General features: G+C 50.3%; 1 long non-coding RNA gene across 1 annotated transcript; it reads right to left on the bottom strand.

The window, feature by feature from the left end:
- Positions 1 to 1154: 1154 nt before the first annotated feature.
- On the bottom strand, positions 1155 to 19621 carry LOC132535522 (uncharacterized). The gene is made up of 3 exons (XR_009547306.1): positions 19473 to 19621; positions 17179 to 17317; positions 1155 to 1546 (listed from the first exon to the last, which is right to left on the bottom strand). It is a non-coding gene; the product is annotated as an uncharacterized LOC132535522 (long non-coding RNA).
- Between the last annotated feature and the right edge of the window lie 1766 nt (positions 19622 to 21387).

Below are 21387 nucleotides of genomic sequence, written 5' to 3' on the forward strand. Positions count from 1 at the left end.
TTGGACACCTGGGTTGCTTCCAGGTTTTGGCTATTACAAATTGTGCTGCCAAGAACATATGTGTACACAGATCTTTTTGGATGGATGTGTTGGGTTCCTTAGGATATATCCCCGGGAAAGGAATTGCAGGGTCATAGGGTAGGTCCATTTCTAGCCTTCTGAGAGTTCTCCAGACTGTTCTCCACAGAGGTTGGACCCATTGACATTCCCACCAGCAGTGCAGGAGGGTTTCTTTGACCCCACACCCTCTCCAGCATTTGCTGCTGTTACCTTTTCTGATGTGTGACATTCTCACAGGAGTGAAGTGGTATCTCATTGTTGTCTTGATTTGCATTTCTCTGACAATCAAAGACTGGAAGTGTTTTTTCATGTGTTTCTCAGCCTTTTGGATCTCTTCTGTGGTGAATATTCTGTCCATGTCCTCTCCCCATTTTTGGATGTGTTTTTTTTTTTAATTTAAAAAATATATATATTTATGGGAGTCCGGCGGTAGTGTAGAGGGTTAAGCGCATGTGGTGTGAAGCACAAGGACCGGCTTAGGGATCCCAGTTCAAGGCCCGGCTCCCCACCTGCAGGGGAGTCGCTTCACAGGCGGTGAAGCAGGTCTGCAGGTGTCTGTCTTTCTCTCCCCCTCTCTGTCTTCACCTCCTCTCTCGATTTCTCTCTGTCCTATCCAACGACAGCAACAACAACGATAATAACAACAATGATAAAACAATAAGGGCAAAAAAAGGGGGAAATGGTCTCCAAGAGCAGTGGATTCGTGGTGCAGGCAGCAAGCCCAGGCAATAACCCTGGAGACAAAAAAAAAAATTCCCTTCTTGTTGCCCTTGTTGTTTTATTGTAGTTATTATTGTTGTTGTTATTGATGTCATCGTTGTTGGATAAGACAGAAAGAAATGGAGAGAGGAGGGGAAGACAGAGAGGGAGAGAGAAAGACAGACACTTGCAGACCTGCTTCACTGCCTGTGAAGTGACCCCCCTGCAGGTGGGGATCCGGGGGCTTGAACCAGAATCCTTAAGCCAGTGCTTGCACTTTGCGCCACGTGCGCTTAGCCCACTGCACTACCACCAGACTCCCCTCAATTTGACAATTTTTATCAAAGGTATGTTTACAGCTGCTGTGTTCCTCTTTTTTTTATTAACACTACCACCTGCTTTTACATTATTTTTATTTTTTAGTTTTTTTTAATTTATGAAAATGAAAATACTGACAAGACTATAGGAAAAGAAGGGAACAACTCCACACAATTCCCACCCCCAGAATTCCGTATCCCATCCCCTCCCCTGATAGCTTCCCTATCCTTTATCCCTCAGGAAGCATGGACTCAGGATCATTATGGGGTGCAGAAGGCGGGAGGTCTGGCTTCTGTAATTGCTTCTCTGCTGAACATGTGCGTTGACAGTTGGATCCATACTCCCAGCCTGTCTCTCTCTTTCCCTAGTGGGGCAGAGTTCTGGGGAAGCAGGGTCGCAGGACACATTGGTGGGGTCGTCTGCCCAGAGAAGTCAGGTTGGCATCATGGTAGCATCTGGAACCTGATGGCTGAAAGAGTTAAGATAGAAAGCAGGACAAATTGTTGACTAATCATGAACCTAAAGGCAAGAATATTGCAGATGAAGATTTACGGTTTCCGTTTTGGAAAAAGCTAGTAGGTCTTCTAGGTATATTCCAAGGGGCCCATGACTTTACTAATTTTTGCCTGAGCCTGACATTTAATATGCAGGTGGACCCAGGTTATTGTCTGGGGAGATGGTCTCATGGTTGGAAAAAGGACTAGTAAGCTGGATCAGGGAAGAGTAGCTCCCAAATATGAGGAAAGTGTATAAATATTGGGGGTCGGGCGGTGGCGCAGTGGGTTAAGCGCATATGGCGCAAAGCGCAGGGACTGGCGTAAGGATCCCGGTTCGAGCCCCCGGCTCCCCACCTGCAAGGGAGACGCTTCACAGGCGGTGAAGCAGGTCTGCAGGTGTCTGTCTTTCTCTCCCCTTATCTGTCTTCCCTCCTCTCTCCATTTCTCTCTGTCCTATCCAACAACGAATTGAATCAACAAGGGCAATAATAATAACCACAACGAAGCTACAACAAGGGCAACAAAAGGGGGGGGGAAATGGCCTCCAGGAGCGGTGGATTCATGGTGCAGGCACCGAGCCCAGCAATAACCCTGGAGGAGGAAAAAAAAAAAAAAGAAAGTGTATAAATATTGTTAACTGTAAACCCCATCAATTTGATCTGTCCATCGATTTGATCTGGGGCCCATATTCAGCAAAGGAATAATTTTTATTGATTTCTTATGGGATAGAGATAGAGAGGAATTGAGAAGGGAAGGGGATATAGGGAGGGAGAGACACCTGCAGCCCTGTTTCCTCATTCGTTAAACTTCCCCCCGCTCCAGGTGGGGGCCAGGGGCTTGAATCTGGGTCCTTGCATTCTGAGTAGTCTGAGTGCTTAATCCTGACCCTACTCATTTATCTATTTTAATAGATATTTATTTTCCCATTTGTTGCCTTGCTTTTTAAAAATTGTTGTTGTAGTTATTATTGTTGTTGTTAATGATGTCGTCATTGTTAAGATAGGACAGAGAGAAATGGAGAGAGGAGGGGAAGACAGGGAGGGGGGAGAGAAAGACAGACACCTGCAGACCTGCTTCACCGCCTGGGAAGCGACTCCCCTGCAGGTGGGGAGCCGGGGGCCCGAACTGGGATCCTTACGGTTGTCCTTGCGCTTTGTGCCACCTGCGATTAACCCGCTGCGCTACTGCCCGACTCCCTACTCACTTGTTTTTTACCAGAGCCCTGCTTTGCTCAGCTGATGGTGGTGCTGGGATTGAATCTGGAACCTTGTAGGTTTCTGCTCAGAGTCTTTTTTGCATAACCATTATTTTACCTCCCCCAAGGAGTTAATCCAGATTTAGCTACAATAGTATACAGAACCCTGCCCTGTCCAGCCTGATACTGTCTTCGTTACAAATGGTGTCTTTATACATTGTATCTCAATGAACATAATCGCTTCACTGTCCTCTTCTGCTTTTGTTTGTAATTCTCTCAGGAAAATGAAGAGTTATTATTATTATTATTAACTGGGGCCCTGCTCAGCTCGGCTTTCTGGTGGTGTGAGGGATTGAACCTGGGACTTCAGAGCCTCAGGCAGGAGAGGCAGCTAACAAAAATACAAAGACACTGAGCCATATGTATATTTATTTGAGACACTCACACAGAGACCAGACACTCAGACCCTGTTGAGCCCTGGCTGATGGTGGTGCTGGGGATTGAACCTGGGACCTCAGAGCCTCAGGCCGGAGTCTTTGGTAGAATGCTATGCTGTTTGGTCTTTGGTAGACCGGAATCTTTGGTAGAATGCTATGCTATTTCTGGTTCAGAAATAGCTATGATGCTATTTGCTTTTTTTTTTTTCTAATATTTATTCATTCCCTTTTGTTGCCCTTGTTGTTTTATTGTTGTAGTTATCATTGTTGTTATTGATGTCATTGTTGTTGGATAGGAGAGAAATGGAGAGAGGAGGGGAAGACAGAGAGGGGGAGAGAAAGACAGACACCTGCAGACCTGCTTCACCGCCTGGGAAGCGACTCCCCTGCATGTGGGGAGCCGGGGGCTCGAACCGGGATCCTTTACACCAGGCCCTGCGCTCTGCGCCATGTGCGCTTAACCAGCTGCGCTACCACCTGACCCCCAAATCTTATCTTTATTGATTGGATACAGTCAGAAATTGAGAGGGGATGGGGAGATAGAGACAGCTGCAGCCCTGCTCCACCACTTGCAAAGCTTTCCTTCCCCCTTGCAGGTGGGGACTGGGGGCTTGAACCTGGGGCCTTGTGCATTGTAACAATTGCACTCAACCAGGTGCACCACAACCTGCCCCAATAAATAAATCTTTTAAAAAAATTTTATATTTACTTATTTAGGCTCCAGGGTTATCGCTGGGGCTCAGTGCCTACATTACGAATCCACTGCTCCTGGAGGCCATTTTTCCCATTTTGTTGCCCTTGTTATTGTTGTTGTTACTGCTGTTGTTGTTGTTGGATAGGACAGAGAAACTGAGAGGAGGGGAAGACAGAGGGGGGAGAGACAGATAAGACGTCTGCAGACCTGTTTCACTGCCTGTGAAGTGACCCCCCCACCCCTGCAGGTGGGGAGTCGAGGGCTTGAACCAGGATCCTTACGCAGGCCCTTAGACTGCTTCACTACCGGCTGGCCCCTTAATTTTTTTTTTTTTTAATGAGAGAGATACAAAGAGAAAGACATGCACAGAGAGAGGAAACCAGACCACTTCTCAGCTCTGGTTTATGGTGGTGCTGGGGATTGAACCTGGGACCTTAACTGTCTCAGGCATGAAAGTCTTATTGCATCACCATTAGGCTGTCTTGTCAGCCAATATAATCTTTAAGAAGGAAGAAAGAGGGAGTCTGGTGGTAATGCGTCAGGTTAAGCGCAGGTGGCGCAAATCCAAAGGACCGGTGTAAGGATCCCAGTTCGAGCCCCCGGCTCCCCACCTGCAGGGGAGTCGCTTCCCAGGCGGTGAAGCAGGTCTGCAGGTGTCTGTCTTTCTCTCCCCCTCTCTGTCTTCCCCTCCTCTCTCCATTTCTCTCTGTCCTATCCAACGATGACAACATCAATAATTACAACAATAAAAAACAAAGGCAACAATAAAAGGGGATAAATATTTTTTTTTAAAAAAAAGGAAGAAAGAGGAGTCGGGCGGTAGCACAGCGGGTTAAGTGCACATGGCGCAAAGCGCAAGGACCGGAGTAAGGATCCTGGTTCAAGCCCCCGGCTCCACACCTGCAGGGGAGTCACTTCCCAGGCGGTGAAGCAGGTCTGCAGGTGTCTGTCTTTCTCTCCCCCTCCTCTCTCCATTTCTCTGTCCTATCCAACAATGACGACATCAATAACAACTCCAACAGCAATAAAAAAAAAAGGGCAACAAAAGGGAAAACTAAATAGATATTTAAAAAAAGGAAGGGAAAAGGAAAGAAAGAAAGAAAGGAAGGAAGGCAGGAAGGCAAGGAGAGAAAATCTTCCTGGTCCCTGCCCATCAGCTCTGTGCTGGGCTGGCTCTTCTCACTTAGGTGTTCACAGCTCTGCCTTAGCCCTGGCTCCCAGCTGGCACTGAGTAAATGAAAGGAATCTCTTGGCACTTTCCCTGCCCTGAAGTGAGTGACCATGGACACCCTGGTCATTGTCACAGGGAGGGAGGAGGGTTTTCTCTTTCCTGTCTTGGTGTGTGAGTCTGTCTGCAATCATACTCAGAGGATTTCTCCACTCCCTAGCCAATGTTCCTCATTCCTTTCACATCAGATACAATGAGACAGGGAGAGGGGGGGGACGGAGAAGTCCTGGAGTTCCCCCTGGTGCTGAGGCACCTTCCATGTGGTGCCTGGGCTTCTGTCTTAAAACAAAAACAGAGCAAAGGCTGCTGGGAAGTTGTGCAGGTGTGGAGCCTTGGCGATAACTCTGGTGGCAAGAGAAATCGAAGGGGGGAGGAGGAGGAGGAGGGAGAGAGAAGAGGAAGATAAAGAAGGAGGAGGAGGAGAGGGAGGAGGAAGGAAGAAGAGGAGGAGGAGAAAGAGAAAGAGGGAGGAGGAAGAAAAAGAGGAGGAGGAGGGAGATGAGGAGGAAAATTGGGTTGGAAGATTGGGTTGGGTGATGGTGGTGCAGCTGGCTGATGTAGATGGACCCGGTTCGAGCCCCCAGTCCCCACCTGCAGGGGGAAAGCTTCACGAGTGGTGAAGCAGGGCTGCAGGGGTCTCTCTGTCTCCCTCTCTCCCTCTCCCTTCCCCTCTCAATTTCTGACTTATCTAATAAAAATAGAAAAAGAAAAAAATGGCAAAAAAAAAAAAAGGCTGTTGGGAATGGTAGATCCATGGTACAGGAATAAAAGAAGAAAAAGAAATAAAAAGGAGGAAGAATGAGAAAGGAGAATAGGAGAAGGTGGGGAGTCGGGCGGTAGCGCAGCGGGTTAAGCGCAGGTGGCGCAAAGCACAAGGACCGGAGTAAGGATCCCGGTTCGAGCCCCGGCTCCCCACCTGCAGGGGAGTCGCTTCCCAGGCGGTGAAGCAGGTCTGCAGGTGTCTATCTTTCTCTCCCTGTCTTTTCCTCCTCTTTCCATTTCTCTCTCTGTCCTATCCAACAGTGATGACAACAATAATAACTACAACAATAAAACAAGGGCAACAAAAGATAATAAATAAGTATTTTTAAAAAAAAGAATAGGAGAAAAGAGGAGGAAAGGGGGGAGGAGGATAGATAAGAAAAGAAGACAGCAGCATAAACCTATGGGACTACATCAAATTAAAAAACTTCTTCACAGCAAAAGAAACCACTACCCAAACCAAGAGACCCCTCACAGAATGGGAGATCTTTACATGCCATATATCAGACAAGAGTTTAATAACCAACATATATAAAGAACTTGCCAAACTCAACAAGTCAATAAATAACCCCATCCAAAAATAGGGGGAGTATTTAGACAGAATATTCACCACAGAAGAGATCCAAAAGGCTGAGAAACACATGAAAAAATACTCCAAGTCTCTGATTGTCAGAGAAATGCAAATAAAGACAACAATGAGATACCACTTCACTCCTGTGAGAATGTCAGACATCAGAAAAGGTAACAGCAGCAAATGCTGGAGAGGGTGTGGGGTCAAAGGAACCCTCCTGCACTGCTGGTGGAAATGTCAATGGGTCCAACCTCTGTGGAGAGCAGTCTGGAGATCTCTCAGAAGGCTAGAAATGGACCTACCCTATGACCCTGCAATTCCTCTCCTGGGGATATATCCTTTTTTTTTAATTTTAATTTTTATTTTATTTATTCCCTTTTGTTTCCCTTGTTGTTTTATTGTTGTAGTTATTATTGTTGTTGTCGTTGTTGGATAGGACAGAGAGAAATGGAGAGAGGAGGGGAAGAAAGAGAGGAGGAGAGAAAGATAGACACCTGCAGACCTGCTTCACCGCCTGTGAAGTGACTCCCCTGCAGGTGGGGAGCCGGGGTTCGAACCGGGATCCTTATGCCGGTCCTTGTGCTTTGCGCCACCTGCGCTTAACCCGCTGCGCTACAGCCCGACTCCCCTGGGGATATATCCTAAGGAACCCAACACATCCATCCAAAAAGATCTGTGTACACATATGTTCTTGGCAGCACAATTTGTAACAGCCAAAACCTGGAAGCAACCCAGGTGTCCAACAACAGATGAGTGGCTGAGCAAGTTGTGGTCTAGATACACAATGGAATACTACTCAGCTGTAAAAATGGTGACTTCACCGTTTTCAGCCGATCTTGGATGGACCTTGAAAAATTCATGTTAAGTAAAATAAGTCAGAAACAGAAGAATGAATATGGGATGATCTCACTCTCAGGCCGAAGTTGAAAAACAAGATTAGAAAAGAAAACACAAGTCGAACCTGAAATCGAATTGGAGTATTACACCAAAGTAAAAGACTCTGGGGTGGGTGGGTGGGTGGGTGGGGAGAATACAGGTCCATGAAAAATGATGAATGAAATAGTGGGGGTTGTATTGTTAAATGGGAATCTGGGGAATGTTATGAATGTAAAAAAAAAAGAAGTAGAAACGCAAAGCAGAAATTGACTGAGTTTGGAGTATGGCACCAAAGTAAGAAAGCAGAAGTACACTAGAGTTTGCAGTGAGTACCTCCCTAATACTTCATCTCCACTTTTCCAAGCTTTGGGTCCATGATTGCTCAACAATTTGTTTGGCTTTGTATGTTAACTCTCTTTTCAGTCACCAGGTTCCAGGTGTCATCAGGATGCCGACCAGACTTCCCTGGATTGAAGACCCCACCAATGTGTCCTGGAGCTCAGCTTCCCCAGAGACACACCTTACTAGGGAAAGAGAGAGGCAGACTGGGAGTATGGACCGACCAGTCAATGCCCATGTTCAGCGGGGAAGCAATTACAGAAGCCAGACCTTCTACCTTCTGCAACCTACAATGACCCTGGGTCCATGCTCCCAGAGGGATGTAGAATGGGAAAGCTATCGTGGGAGGGGGTGGGATATGGAGATTGGGTGGTGGGAATTGTGTGGAGTTGTACGCCTCCTACCCTATGGTTTTGTTAATTAATCCTTTCTTAAAGAAAAAAAAAGAAAAAAAAAAGAAAAAAAAAAAAAACACGTCGAACCTGAAATGGAATTGGAGTATCGCACCCAAGTCAAAGACTCTGGGGTGGGTGGGTGGGGAGAACACAGGTCCAAGAAGGATGACAGAGGACCTAGTGGGGGTTGTATTGTTCTATGGGAAACTGGGGGATGTTATGCATGTACAAACTACTGTACTTACTGTTGAATGGAAAACATTCATTCCCCAATTTAAAAAAAAAACAGATAAACATACAAACAAGAAAAAAAGAAACAGACAGAGATGCAGACAGCGGCACACCTGATTAGTACAGGGTACCATACTCAGCGCCCCGGGTTCAAGCCCCTGGTCCCCACCTGCAGGAGGAAAGCTTCACGAGTGGTGCAGCAGGGCTGCAGGTGTCTCTCCGTTTCTCTCCCTTTCTAGCTCCCCCTTCCCTCTCAATTTCTCTCTGTTCTATGTAAACAAAACAGAAGCAAAGGAACAGAGAAGGATGGGGATGGGGGGGAGAAAAAGGAGGCAATAGGAGGAGGAGGAGGAAGCTGGTATTGGATATCCCCATCTGTGCCCCAGATCTGCAGGGACTTCCTGTTAGGAAGGTTTCTGCTCAATGGCCTTTGCACTCTCACCTGCTCCGTTTAAGTGTGTGTATGACAGACACACACACACAGAGACAGAGAGGGAGACACTGATACTCCTCCTTCTGCCCTGCACAGCTCCAGCTCAGGCCTCTGGGCCCCTAAGCCCTGGGATAAGGGTCAGATGGGTAGCAGGATGGGGACACATGTCCCTAGTGGTATCAGGGCGAGGGACAAGCCAGCTCTGGCAGAGAAAACCCATGGTGTCCCAGGTGCTGCCAGGACTCATACCCAGGAACTCAGGGCCTCAGGCAGGAGAGTCTCTTTGCAGAACCATCGTGCTGTCTCCCTAACCCTGCCTTTTCTTGTTGATTTGTCAGAGCTCTTTACATATGTGGGATTTTTTTTTTTGCCTCTAGGGTTATTGCTGGGGCTCAGTGCCTGCACCATGAATCCACTGCTCCTGGAGGCCATTTTCCCCCCATTTTGTTGCCCTTGTTGTTATTGTTGTTGCCATTGTTGTTGTTGGATAAGACAGAGAGAAATGGAGAGAGGAGGGGAAGACAGAGGGGGAGAGAAAGACAGACACCTGCAGACCTGCTTCACCACCTGTGAAGCGACTCCCCTGCAGGTGGGGAGCCCAGGGCTTGAACTGGGATCCTTAAGCAGCTCCTTGCGCTTTGCAATTGTGCGCTTAACCTGCTGCGCTACTGCCCGACTCCCTGATGTATTTGTATTTCTCTCATTAACTGGAAAGAGAGAAAGAACCAGAGCATCACTCTAGCACATGCGATGCCAGAGATGGAACCCAGGGCCTCAAGCTTGAGGGTCAGGCAGCAGGGGATCGTTCCTTGCCCGTGACCCCACTCTCCTACCCCACCTCCCCGCCTCCCACACCAGGTCCCTGCTCCTCCTCCTCCTCCAGTGAAGAGGCCGTTTGTCACCTTTGCTCTACCAGATCTTATCAATCACTGGGCTGTAAGGAGTGCAGGGATTGATACAGCGCCTTACCACTGAAAGGAGCCCAGGGGACGCTTGGAAGCCCGTTACCAACTCATCCAGACTTAAGTCTGGGGAATGTGGGGCCTCTAGGGGGAGCTTCCGCGGCTGCAGCTAGGCCAGAGGGGCTAACCGGGGATATGGGACCACAGGGGTACTGCCAGAGTTGGGTGTTTAACACTCTGGCCCCACCGCCCCCAACACCTGTGACAGTTGGATGTAAATGCCTAGTGAATGGGGATTGGGGAGACAGCACAGTGGCTCTCTCCTGCCTGAGGCTCTGAGGTCCCAGGTTCAATTCCCGGCACCACCATCAGCCAGAGCTGAGCAGGGTGCAGATTGAAAAAAAAAAAAAAAACCAATTCCGGGAGTCGGGGGGTAGCACAGCCGGTTAAGCGCACATGGCGCAAAGCGCAAAGACCTGCGGAAGGATCCCAGTTCGAGCCCCCGTTTCCCCACCTGTAGGGGAGTCGCTTCACAGGCGGTGAAGCAAGTCTGCAGGTGTCTGTCTTTCTCTCCCCCTGTTCTCTCTGTCCTACCCAACAATGATGACATCAATAACAACAATAATTACAACAATTAAACAACAAAGGCAACAAAAGGGAATAAATATTTTTAAAAATTAAAATAAAAAATCTTTTTTTTTTGCTTCCAGGGTTATCGCTGGGGCTCGGTGCCAGCACTACTAATCCCCTGCTTCTGGAGGCTATTTTTCCCATTTTGTTGCCCTTGTTGTGGTTGTTACTGTTACTGTTGTTAATAGCTATTGTTGTGGATAGGTCAGACAGAAATTGAGAGAGGAGAGGAAGGCAGAGGAAGACATAAAGATAAGACACCTGCAGATCTGCTTCACCACTTGCGAAGTGACCCACCTGCAGGTGGGGACCGGGGGCTCGAACCTGGATCCTTGAGCACTGTAACATGTGCGCTCAACCAGGTGTGCTGCCCCCCCCCCCCCCCCCCCCCCCGCCTCCTAATAGCTGTTTGTTTTGTCTGTTGGTTTTAGGAAACCCAGGAGGCTGGGCAGGGGTGCACCCCGTTAAGCGCACAGACTGCAAGGACCTGGGTTCAAATCCCCCGGTTCCCACCTGCAGGGGGAAAGCTTCACGAGTGGTGGGGTGGGGCTACAGGTATCTCTCTCTCTGAGAGAAATCATGCCAAGGAAGGAGAGTGAGAGGGGGTGTGAAGGGGGGCGGGTTGTGCAGGGACACACCCCCAGTGCCGGCAGGGGAAACCGGGACCTCCCCTGACCCTGGGCCTCGGCCTCAGAGCCAAAGGGCCCCTATAACCTTTGCCCCTCGGGGAGATAAAGAGCTCACTGGTGGCCTTGCCAGAGGAGAGGGGGAGGGGGAAAGAGAGGGAGAGAGGGAGAGAGAGAGAGAGAGAGAGAGAGAGAAAGGAACATAAGAGAGAGAAAGTGAGGGAGAGGGAGTTGGAAGAGAAAGAAGAGGAACAGGGAAAAGAGGGGGGTCGCTTCCGGGGTGGTGAAGCAGGGCTGCAGGTGGCTCTCTCCCTCTCTAGCTCCCCCTCCTCTCTCAATTTCTCTCTGTCTCTATCCAATAAAAATGGGGGGAAATGGCCCCCAGAAGGAGGGGATTCTTAGTGCCAGTATTGAGTATTAGTGATGACCCTGGAGGCAGAAAACAAAAAGTAAGCCAAAGACAAGAGAGGGGGTGGGGAGACAGACAGACAGACAGAGAGGAGGGGGAGAGGGTGCTGGGGGAGAGAGGAGGAGAAGGAAAGAAAGCAGAGAGAGGAGAGAGGGGGTGGGGAAGGAGAGAAAGAGGGAGAAAGGGAGCAAAGAGAGAGGGGGGAGATAGGGAGACAGGAGAAGAGAGAGGAGGGGAAGGGAGAGAGGAGGGGAAGAGGGAGAGAGAGGAGAGACTTGAGTGAGAGAGGAGAGAGAGGGAAAGAGGAGAGAGAAACAGGGGAGACTGAATGAGATAGGAGAGGAGGGGAGGAGTGCGAGAGTAGGAAGGAGAGACTGAATTAGAGAGGAGAGAGAGGGAGGGGAGAGGGAAAGGAAAGACTGAGAGAGGAGAGAGAGGGAGGGGGGAGAGAGACAGGAGACTGAATGAGGAGAGAGAAACAAAAGACTGAGAAAGAAGAAAGAGGGAGGGAGAGGGGGGAGAGGGATAGGAAGACAGGAGAGACTGAATGAGAGCAGAGAGGAAGGGAGAGGGGAAAGAAACAGAGGGGAGACTGAATGAAAGAGGGAGAGAGGGAGAAGGAGAGAGGGAGAAGGAGAGAGAGAGAGAGAGAGAGAGAGAGAGAGAGAGAGAGAGAGAGAGAGAGAGAGAGAGAGCGCGCGCTCAGGAGCACACTTCCTGCTCAGCCCCTTGGGCAGGCGCTCCCTGGGGGGCGGTGCTAGGGCCTCTTGGCCCCGCCCACACAGGTGAGTGACAGGTCCGCGGTGCCCAGGGAGCTGGTGCCCCCTGCCTGCCAGGAGGTGGCACCTGGCTTGGGCGTGGAGCTCCGCAGGGCACTGGGCTGGGGAGAAGAGCTGGGTGTCACTGGGTCTTGCCAGGGCCGGGGTCCTGAGAGGGAAGAGAGGGGGAGGTGGAGAGAGAGAGAGAGGGAAAGAGAAGAGAGAGGGAGGGAGGGAGAGGAGAGAGAGAATGGGAGGGAAGGGAGAGGAAGGGGAGGAGAAAGAAAGAGAAGAGGGAGTCTGGGGGTAGCGCAGCGGGTTAAGCGCTTTGCACCACTGGACCGGCCTAAGGATCCCGGTTGGAGCCCCCGGCTCCCCACCTGCAGGGGAGTCGCTTCCCAGGCGGTGAAGCAGGTCTGCAGGTGTCTGTCTTTCTCTCCTCTCTGTCTTCCCCTCCTCCCTCCATTTCTCTCGGTCCTGTCCAACAACAATGATAACTACAACAATAAAACAAGAGCAACAATAAATAAATAATCTTAGAGAAAAAACAGACTGGGCGAGAGAGAGGGCCATGGGGGGATTACAGTGTGTGCAAGTCTTAAGAAGAAGGGTCTGAGTTCAAACCTGACTCTCATATCTCTATAAATGAAAGAAAGACAGAAAGAAACAAAGAAAGAGAAGGGAAAGAAGGAAAGAAAGGTGGAGAAAGATGAAAAGTATGTGTGTGTGTGTGTGTGTTGTGTGTGTGTGTGTGTGTGTGAATCAGCCCTGCTCAGCTCTGGCTGATGGTGGTGCTGGGGACTGAACCTGGGACCTCAGAGCCTCAGGCAGGAGGGTCTCTCTGCAGAACCACCCTGCTGTCCCTCCAGCTCCACCAGGTCTGTTTCTCCCTAGGTCTCATGTTCTCACCTACTTCTTATCATAATCCTTGAGATTAGCTGGTCCTATCTTTATAATCCAGGATAATCCCATCACGAGTCCTTAACTATTCTTAAACAGAGACAGGGGTGGGTGTGATAACATCATGGTTCTGCAAAGAGACTTTCCTGCCTGAGGCTCTGAAGGTCCTGGGCTCTATCCCCAGCACCACCATCAGCCAGAGCTCAGCAGGACCCTCTCCGTCCTATCTATCTACTTATCTACCCATCCATCCATCACCTAGTTCTCTCTCATTAAGTAAATAATATATCACTAAGAAAAAGACTCTCGTGGGAGTCAGGCAGTAGCGCAGCGGGTTAAATGCACATGGCACAAAGCGCAAGGACCAGCATGAGGATCCCGGTTCGAGTCCCCGGCTCCCCACCTGCAGGGGAGTCACTTCACAGGCGGTGAAGCAGGTCTGCAGGTGTCTGTCTTTCTCTCCCCCTCTCTTGTCTTCCCCTCCTCTCTCCATTTCTCTCTGTCCTCAGCAACAACGATGACATTAATAACTACAACAATAAAACAAGGGCAACAAAAGGAAATAAATATTTAAAACACACACATATGGGGCTGGGTGGTGGTGCACCTGGCTGAGGGCACACATTACAGTGTGCAAGGACCTGGGTTTGAGCCCCCAGTCCCTACCTGAAGGGGGAAAGCTTTGCAAGTGCTTAAGTAGGGCTGCAGGTGTCTGTCTCTCTCCCTATCACTCCCTTCCCTCTTGATTTCTGACTGTCTCTATCCAACAAGATAATTTTTTAAACTTTTTTTTATATATTTATTCCCTTTTGTTGCCCTCGTTTCATTGTTGTTGTAGTTATTGTTGTTGTTGGATACGACAGAGAGAAAAGGAGAGAGGAGGGGAAGACAGAGAGAGGGAAAGACAGACACCTGCAGACCTGCTTCACTGCCTGTGAATCGACTCCCCCTGCAGGTGGGGAGCTGGCTGGGGGCTCAAAGCAGGATCCTTACCCTGGTCCTTGCGCTCCGTGCCACCTGTGCTTAACCTGCTACACTACCGCCCGACTCCCAAAGATATTTTTTTTATATTTATTTATTCCCTTTTGTTGCCCTTGTTTTTTGGTTGTAGTTATTATTGTTGTCGTTGGATAGGACGGAGAGAAATGGAGAGAGGAGGGGAAGACAGAAGGGAAGAGAAAGATAGACACCTGCAGACCTGCTTCACCACTTGTAAAGCGACTCCCCTGCAGTTGGGGAGCCGGGGCTAGAACTGGGATCTTTATGCCGATCCTTGCGCTTTGTGCCATGTGCACTTAACCCGCTGCGCTACAGCCCGACTCCCAATAAAGATGATTTTTAAGTTATTAAAAACAAAAAAAACCCACACACAATATTTGAAAAATTAAAGAGAGGGGCCACATAGTGGTACACCTGGTTAAGCACAGACATTACAGTGCGTAAGGATCCAGGTTCAAGCCCCTGGTCCCCACCTGCAGAGGAAAGCTTCACAAGTAGTGAATCAGGGCTGCAGGTGTCTTTCTGTCTCTCTCTCTCTTCCCCTCCCTCTCAATTTCTATGCAATAATAAATAAATAAAATATTTAAAAAAAGAAAGAAAAAGAGAGAGACAGATCACAACACCGCAGCTTCCTCCAACGCAGCGGGGGCTGGGTTAGAATCTAGGTTCCCACAAAGTAGCTCACTGAGGAGGGGACTTGTCTTACTGGTCCTTGCTTGGAGTTTTCAGTACAATGTGTGTTAACATGTAAGGCTGTACCAAAAAGAGTCGGGTTAATGACAGAGAGGGTGTTTAGATGACTTCCGCGGAGCTACCATCCTGGTTCTGTAAGTGAATCTCATGCTCGAGGCTCTGAGACTCCAGGTTCAAACCTCCAGACCACCGTAAATCAATCAGAGCAGAGCTCCAGTAAAATAAAAGAAGAAAAGTAAAATAAAGATGAATGAATGGGGGCGGTGACAGATAGCATAATGGTTTTGCAAAGAGATTCTCAGGCCTGAGGCTCCAGGTTCAATCCCTTGCCCCACCATAAACCAGAGCTGAACAGTGTTCTGGTAGGAAAAGAAAAAAAAAAAAAAAAAAGGGAGTTGGGCGGTAGCGCAGTGGGTTAAGTGCACGTGACACAAAGCGCAAGGGCCGGTGTAAAAGGATCCTGGTTTGAGCCCCCGGCTCCCCACCTGCAGGGGAGTCATTTCACAGGCGGTGAAGCAGGTCTGCAGATGTCTATCTTTCTCTCCCCCCTCTCTGTCTTCCCCTCCTCTCTCCATTTCTCTGTCCTATCCGACGACAGCAGCTATGACAACAATCACAAATACAACAAGCACAATAACAAGGGCAACAAAATGGGAAAAACAGACTCTAGGAGCACAGGAGCAGTGGATTCGTAGTGCAGGCACCGAGCCCCAGCGATAACCCTGGAGGCAAAAAAAAAAAAAAAAATGAATGAATGATCAGCTTCATTCATTAAAAACAATTATTGATGAATATTTATGAGAGAGAGAGACAGGTCCTGGATGTGGCACAGTGGATAAAGCACTGAACTCTCTCTTTAATCTTTTGGATAGAGACAGAGAGAAATTGAGAGGGGAGGAGGAGACAGAGCGGGAGAGAGACAGACAGATACCTGCAGACCCGCTTCACCATTTGTAAAGCTTTCCCCCCTGTAGGTGGGGAGCGGGGCTTGAACCAGGGTCCTTGCACACTGGACTCAGCAAAGCATGAGGTCCCAAGTTCAATCCCCAGTGGCACATGTACTAGAAGGCTCTTTCTTTTTCCTCCTATCTTTCTCATTAACAACTAAATAAAGGCTTTAAGAAACAAAGGGGTTGGGAGGTAGCGTAGGGGTCAGATGCACAGAGTGACTAAGGATCTGAGTAAGGATTCTTGTTTGAGTCCCCAGCTCCCCACCTGCATGCACGGGGGGTGTGTGTGTGTCGATTTACAAGTGGTGAATATCCAAAAAGAAAGAGAAAGACACAGAGAGAGAGAGAGAGAGAGAGACAGAGAGAAAGACATAGAACCAGAGGGGCCCTTCTGGTACAATTCATGCCAGAGGTCCAACTTTGAATTTCACATTCCTAAATTTCCCCGCTGCAGAGTCCTGCTCAGCTCTGACTGATGGTGGTGCTGGGGATTGAACCTGAGACTTTGGAGCCTCAGGCAGGAGAGTCTCTTTGCAGAACCAATGATGCTGTCTGCCCCTTACTCTCAAAAGCACGAGGACCTGAGTTCAATCCCTGACATTACATGTTTGCAGAGTGAAGTTCTGGCTCTCATTAATAATAAAATAAATACTTAAAGTTTGTTTGCAAACAGTGATTTATTAATGAAAGGGGGGGGGAGAGAGAGAGAGAGAGGGAGAGAGAGATAGAGATATGGAGAGGAGGAAGCAAAGCCTCCCTCTGGCACATGTGAGGCTAGGAATCGAACTCAGGACCTCATGCTTGACAGTCCAATACATAATCCACTGCACCACCTCCTGGACCACTCCCTTATCTTATTTTATTTCAATGAGAGCGATACAACGAGAAAAACCAGAGCCCTGTTCAGCTCTGACTTCTAATGGTGGTGCTGGGGATGGAACCTGGGACCTCAGAGCCTCAGGCAGGAGAGTCATTTGTAGAACCAGGATGCAATCCTGTCAGGTCCTCAACCCCCTTTTTTATATTTATTTATTTTCCCTTTTTTAAAAAAAATGTTTTTTAATGTTTTATTTATTATTGTACAGAGACAGAGAAATTGAGAGGGGGAGATAGAGGAGAATGATAGAGAGACACCTGCAGCCCCTGCTTCACCTCTCGTGAAGTTTTCCTCCTGCAGGTGGGGACCAGGGGCTTAAACCTGGATCCTCGCACACTGTAACGTGCGCACTTAACCAAGTGTGTCACCGCCTGGCCCCTATTTTCCCTTTTTGTTGCCCTTGTTTTTTTTAATTGTTGTCGTAGTTATTGTTGTTGTTACTGCTGTCGTTGTTGTTGGGTAGGACAGAGAGAAGTGGAGAGAGGAAGGGAAGACAGAGAGGGGGAGAGAAAGACAGACACCTGCAGACCTGCTTCACCGCCTGGGAAGCGACTCCCCTGCAGGTGGGGAGCCGGGGGCTCGAACCGGGATCCTTATGCCGGTCCTTGTGCTTTGTGCCATGTGCGCTTAACTCGCTGCGCTACCACCCGATCCCACCCCCAGAGATGAGAGTCGGAGAGACTGACAGAGAAGAGACACCATCCCACTGCTGCACCATCCATAGAGTTCTTCAGAGATGCCCATGATGCTTCCATGAGGTTCCAGGGTTTGAACCCAGGGTCTTGTTCACAGTACGGTTTACACACTACCAGGTGAGCTATTTCCTGATCCAAGAATCCTAAAAGCAATAAAATAAGAAAAAAAGATTAGTATAAAGATTCTACAGCAGATTCTCCTGCCTGAGGCTCTGGGGTCCCGGGTTCAATCTCCAGCACCACCATCAGCCAGAGCTGAGCAGGGCTCTGGTCAGAAACATTAAAATATCTTTGAGCGGGAGTCAGGCGGTAGTGCAGTGGGTTAAGCGCAGGTGGCACAAAGCGCAGGGACCGGCATAAGGATCCCGGTTCGAGCCCCCGGCTCCCCACCAGCAGAGGAGTCGCTTCACAGGCGGTGAAGCAGGTCTGCAGGTGTCTGTCTTTCTCTCCCCCTCTCTGTCTTCCCCTCCTCTCTCCATTTCTCTCTGTCCTATCCAACAACGACGACATCAATAACAACAACAACAACAATAAAAAACAAGGGCAACAAAAGGGAATAAATAAATAAATATCTTTAAAAATACATCTTTGAGTTTTTGCTTAAAGGGTGATGATGGTCTTCCTGTCTGTCTGTTCACTGCCTGCAAGCTGACCGGAACTTCACAGGGGTTATTTGATTCATTTCTTTTTTTTCCCCCAGTTGCTGAGGCTCAGTGCCGGCACTATGAATATACTTCTTCTGGTGGTGTCCTTTAAAAATTAAATTAAAAAAACTGGATAGGACAGAGAGAAATTGAGAGGGCAAGGGGAGATAGAAAGAGAGAGACACCTGCAGCCCTGCTTCACCGCTTGTGATACTTTGCCCCTGCAGGTGGGGATTTCCTTTCTGTCATTACGATTATTCTCCCCCCCCCACGCGCCTTTTTATTATCTTTACTTACTTATTGGATCGAGACACCTAGAAATCAAGAGGGAAGGGGGAGACAGAGGGCAGGGGAGAAACAGTGTCATGGTTCTGCAAAGAGACCCTCCTGCCTGAGACTCCAAAGTCTCAGGTTCCATCCCCAGCACCACCATCAGCCAGAGCTGAGCAAGGCTCTGGGGGAAAAAAAAGGGAGAGAGAGAGGAAAAAAAAAGAAGGGGCCAAGTAGTGGCGCACCTGGTTGAGTGCACATGTTACAGCGCTCAAAGACCCAGGTTCCATCCCCTGCTCCCCACCTGCAGGGGGAAAGCTTTGCAAATGGTGAATCAGGGCTGCAGATGTCTCTTTTTGTCTCTATCACTCCCTTCCCTCTCGATGTCTGGCTGTCTCTACCCAATAAATAAACAAAGATAATGCAGAAAAAAAATTTTTTTAAAAAAGACAAAGAGAGAAGAGACAAGAGAGACACGTCTACCAGGGGCCGCCGTCTGTGTTCCGTAACTCAGCCGCTTAACCAAGCACGCCACCATTTGGCCCATGATTATTATTGATTGTTGTTGTTGTTGTTTGATTATTTTTCCCCAGAGCCCCGGCTCAGCTTTTTGGCTGATGGTGGTGCTGGGGGAATTGCATGCCGGGACCTCAGAGCCTCAGGCAGGAGAGTCTGTTTGCAGAACCTCCGCCATGGTCTCACCCTAGCCCCAAATAGGATGCACGTGAATGAATGAATGAATGAATGGATGTATGCATGCATAAATGAGTAAATGCATGCATAAATGAGTAAATGCATGCATGCATAAATGAGAAAATGCGTGCATGCATAAATGAGCAAATGCGTGCATGCATAAATGAGCAAATGCGTGCATACATAAATGAGTAAATGCATGCATACATAAATGAGTAAATGCATGCATACATAAATGAGTAAATGCATGCATGCACAAATGAGTAAATGCATGCGTGCATAAATGAGTAAATGTGTGCATGCATAAATGAGTAAATGCATGCATACATGAGTAAATGCGTGCATGCATAAATGAGTAAATGCATGCATGCATAAATGAGTAAATGCATGCATAAATGAGTAAATGCATGCGTGAACGAAGAAATAAACGAATGCACGTAGGAATTCTGGACACCCGCTAGCTGGAGCCGGGCCCTGGGAGGGAGCCAGCCCTCCCCCCCTTGAACCCTTTGCCCCGCTTCCCTGCCCCGAGGAGGTGACGTCATCCACGGTCCTCCGCGCTCGCGCCGGCGGAAGCGGCGAGATCGGGATTCGAACCCGCGTCCGGTCTCCCGATCTCTCCCCACGGGCCCCCCACCCCGCCTCCCGTTGCATCCTCCTCCCAACCCGGGGCAGGCTGACCACCCGGTACCTGCTAGGACGGCAGAGGTGACAAAGGCGGCGGCCTAGCCCCTCCCTCCCCCTCCCCTCCCCTCCCCGCGCGGCCTCCTAGCGGGTGCCGCCGTCCCCAGCCAGCGAGCGCGGCCATGGCCGGCCACCCCGCGTCTCCCTCTCCGCCGGCCGTTCGCAGGCGGCGCCGACCGGAAGTCCCGCCTCGCCGGCCGCGCGCGCGCCGCGAGCAAGAGAGACAGCCGCGCCGACCAATCAACGCCGCGCCTCGCCGGGCGCCCACCAATCAACGCGCGCGCTGCCGGCGCAGGGGGCGTGTCTCGCGCGGGGTGGGGGCCGCGGGCCGGAGCGGGTCGTGCGCGCTGAGGAGGAGCCGCCGCCGCCGCCGCCGCCGCCGTCGCCGTCGCCGTCGTCGCTCCCGCCGCTCCCGCCGCCGCCGCCGCCTCTGCCGCCGCCGCTACCGAGGCCGAGCGGAGCCGTTAGCGCCGCCGCCGCCGCCGCCCGCCCGCCCCCGAGCAGCCCCGGGCCTGCCCGCCCGCGTCCAGGTGAGTCGGCGGGGCCGCAGGGGGAGCCGCGGGGCCTAGGCCGCGGCCAGGCCCGAGCGAGCCTGAGCGAGGCCTGCGGGGAGCGGGGCGCAGGCCGCGGACGCCGGGGGAGCCGGGGGGCGTTGGCGGGGGGCGTGCGGGGGGGCCAGTTCCCGCCAGGGACCCGGATGGCGGCGGGCTGCGGGGGTCCCCGCCTCCCCTGCTCCCCGGAACCCCTGCGGGACCCCTCGGGGAACCCCTCGGACCCGCGATCGGCCCTGGGGGTGGGGGGGAGGGGGGTCCGCCGAGGTCACGACCCCTCCCCCCCTCCCCCCCCCCCCGCCTCGCGGCGCCCCGGATCGATCGATCGTTCGGGGGGGTGGGGTGGGGGGGTGGCGCTTTTTTTGTTTGTTTTGAATTTATTTTCGTTTTGTCTTTTTTTTTTTTTTTTAAAGAGATGATTTATTTATTTATTTATTTATTTATTTATTTTTGGGGGGTTGGTGGCGGGGAAAGCACGTCCCGGAAAGAAGTCACCAAAAGATTAATAATAATAATAATGTACAATGAAATAAAATAAATCCAAAAATAAAAGCCCAGGGGCTGGGGGAGGGGCGGCTTTTCCAACCATTCATCTTCCGAACCCCCCCCCACACACACGCACACACACCCAGATGATAATATATATAGATAATAATTAAAAAAGAAAATAAAATTCTCACAGACGTCTCTCGCCGAGCCGCGGTGGGTGGTGGGTGTTTGGGGTTTTTTTTTTTTTTGGTGGTTTTCTTTATTTTTTTTTGGGGGGGGATGGTGTTGGGACAACGGGGTTCGGGGAAGAGACAGAAAAAGGGGTTTGTGTGCGCGGTGAGCCGCCCCTCCGAGTCGCTCTGCCTGTCCGTCCGTCCGTCTGTCTGTGTCTCTGTCTCTCTGTCTCCCTCCCAATTCTGCGCGCCCCCGAAACAATGGGGGAGGGAAGGAAGGAGGGAGGATGGGAGGGAGGGAGGGAGGCTTCCTTTTCCGGTGGCGTCCTCCTCCTCCTCCTCCTCCTCCTCCTTGCCTGGCTGTGGGAACACAAAAAGAGATTTTAAAAAAGAAAGAGAGAGAGAAAAGAAAAAGACGGGTTAAAAAAAAAAGAGAGAGAGAGAGGGGCGGGAAAAAAGAGGAAAAGACAAAACCTGGACGCCGCGTGCAGGGCGGGGGGGGGGGGGGCGGGCTGTCCCATGGCTGTCCCATGGCTGTCCCATGTGCTTTATTGTCGTTTGGGGTTGTGGCCCGGTGTGCGTCGTCGTCGTGGGGTCGTGTGTGGGGTCGTGTGGGGGGGGGGGCGGGAACCTCACGTCCTGGTGTTTGAGCTTCTTTTTCTTCCTGGTTTTTTTTTTTTTGGAGGGGGGCAGCCAGGGATCTTGAGGA

This window comes from Erinaceus europaeus, chromosome 23 (assembly GCF_950295315.1).
Source record: "Erinaceus europaeus chromosome 23, mEriEur2.1, whole genome shotgun sequence".
NCBI lineage: Eukaryota > Metazoa > Chordata > Mammalia > Eulipotyphla > Erinaceidae > Erinaceus > Erinaceus europaeus.